This window comes from Mercenaria mercenaria, chromosome 17 (genome assembly GCF_021730395.1).
Source record: "Mercenaria mercenaria strain notata chromosome 17, MADL_Memer_1, whole genome shotgun sequence".
NCBI classification, from domain to species: domain Eukaryota; kingdom Metazoa; phylum Mollusca; class Bivalvia; order Venerida; family Veneridae; genus Mercenaria; species Mercenaria mercenaria.
In genome coordinates, this window is record NC_069377.1 from 35,882,813 (window position 1) to 35,885,530 (window position 2,718).

Below are 2,718 nucleotides of genomic sequence, written 5' to 3' on the forward strand. Positions count from 1 at the left end.
AACATGGTCTGAATGCTTGGTTGCGCTGTATTTCTGTAATTCCAGCTGGTATAGAATTTGATCCCTTACCTCATATTTTATCTTGATGTAAATGAGATGTGAAACCAAAATTTTTAGTTCTGTTTGGTGCCATGGTAACCTGTACTGTGTTTGTGCACCGTAAAATCCAGATAAAATCAAAGGGGTATATCCGCTAGATTTATGACAATGTTTAGTTCTCGACTGTTTCATAAAAGAGTTAGTTTGTGCATCTAGGCTGTATTTGCTTATTAAGAATCGACGTAAACCTGTAATAACAGTCGGCTATTTCCGTTTCATTACATGCTATCCGTATGCAATTTCGGCATTCTTCAGTCATAATAGAAAATTATTTTTCATAACAACCGAAGAATGCCGAAATCGCATACGGAGAGTACGTAATCCAACGGAAATTGCCGATTGTCATAGCGAGCCCTCTACTTTAAAAAATGTAGAAAACATTCTGTACTGTGTGAGTTACGTCATAAAAAAATGCATGTAGAAAATTTAGCACTTATGACAACACCTTTTTATGATGAGCGATTTTTATAATAATATTGTTTATGATGAGCGATACCAGTGATAATATCTATTTATGATGAGCAATATTTTGTAAATGTTTTATGTTATGGTTGAAAAATAACAATGTACTTGAAATCATATACAGCCGAACTTCGTTCGCTCATACTCGGATAATTCAAACACCACCGTCCGCTCGAACTCATCGTAAGGTGCCGGCAAAATCTCTATATGATGTATATTATTTGATGGCTCGAACAACCGGTAACTCGAATAAAGTTCGCCGGTCCCGTCTAGTTCGAGCGAACGAAGTTGGACTGTATTTGAGAAAAAAAGTTAAGTAAATATAGAAACATAAATTGCTTGGGAGTAGGACCATTTTCAAGGTTGTAGAGTCATTCTAATTAACTAAAAGAGGTTTCACTGTACACATATGTATATTACCCAGATCGTGTAATATTGTTACTTTTAAGAAATAAAGGATAAGTCATGTAACGGTTTTATTTAACATCCATTTTGAAATAAAACAAACGAGACATGTTTTATTTGGTGTTGTCCCTCCGTCCGTCAACTCTTTTTTATTTTGTCAGGATGTACCATACAAACGTCTTCAGACTTTACGCAATGCTTAAGTTTCATTAGAGAAAGATCCATTTTGTTGTTAGGGTCAGTGGAGCAGAACTTAATCTCACAGGGACTCTGGTATAAAAACGGGTGATATCTTTATTTTAGATAGTTTTTCCAACGTTAAGTCCAGTACATTCTATTCCCTATCTGGTCTCGATTTAAGCCATATTGTATTCTTCCGAAACAGAAGTTACAAAGTTGGGTTTCAGCAAGCAGCCGCATCGTTATTAGATTTATTCTTATTCGCCAAAGATATGGTGGAACTTCTGCCATTAAAAATGGGGTTTGGGGGACGCAGTCGTACCCATGTCTTTACGTGCCTATGTGTTTGAACACAATATTGTGTCCTGCCTATAACTTTGTTATGCATTGTCGGATTCGAAATAAAGCCGCAAAGGTAACAAGACGACGTGTCGCTAGCAAGATCCAGATCCCTAGCTGGAAGGTCAAGATCTTATACAAAGGTTAAAGATATAATTTATGTAGAGATGGATTTTCAGACAACTGCACGCGTATTTTCATTATAACAATAAGACGTGTCTTAAAGAGCAAGGTCAGACCAAGAGAAGGTCAAAGATTAAAAGTCGTTTTTGTCCACTGTGTAATATTTTCATACATGTACGGATATTCACGTAACTTGGCAGAAACATCCACCATATTCATACGACCTTAAAGGTCAGGCCCCAATTTAACGAAAAAACTTAAGCAATTACTTAGTTAAGTCTGTTATTTCAAAATCGTGTTATTGCTTAACTTATTGTAATTTAATGTTGATTTTTCTATAACAGTGTATTTATAGCTAAATTATACTATGGTTAGTAGTATTTGTCTGCAGTGCATATTTCAGTAACGCAACTAAGATATTTCTATTTAAGCACGATATAACGAACTTAAGCGTTTGCTTAAGTATATTTTTATTTCTACACTTCGTTTTCTGTAAAATTCAGGATTGTTGTGTTTTGATCTATGAAACAGTCATATACGGTTCTGATATTGACGAAATAGTCAACATTAAAGATGCGTAAAGGACAAAAACAGGCATTTGAAATAACAGACTTAACTAAACAATTACTTAAGTTTTTTCGTGAAATTGGGGCCAGTGCTACTTTACATCATTTTTGTAACATTTTTACATACTTTTTATCACATCCATTGCCGGTATGACTTGTATGAATGGGTAGATATTCAAGTAACTTTGCAGAAAAGATTCTCAATAACTAGACAATATGTTGCGTGCAATACTAGCTCGATGGCATGGAACACCAACATCCTAATATCAAAATTCGCTTCCAAGTCCTAGCAAATTGGCTGACGAAATCGCACTTTTTCCCAAAATGCCAATGTATCCGTACGCTTTCAACGCACATTTTGTACTCCTGTAACTCACGGCACCCAACATCATCATCCGACCACAGTTTAATTTCAGAGTTGGTACAAAACATTTTTCTTATAGAGCCTTGCCCAGTTTCCTTCTAATAAAGCTTGAACCATCGCTCTAAAACAAGTAAATACGTAAGGGGAGCAATGCCATCAAAACAAAAAATTAGATACTTC

General features: G+C 35.4%; 1 protein-coding gene across 1 annotated transcript in view; it reads left to right on the top strand.

Moving 5' to 3' along the window:
* The window catches only part of LOC123537368 (branched-chain-amino-acid aminotransferase-like), a 363,414-nt gene that overhangs the window by 288,633 nt on the left and 72,063 nt on the right, over positions 1-2,718 (top strand). The window lies entirely within an intron of this gene.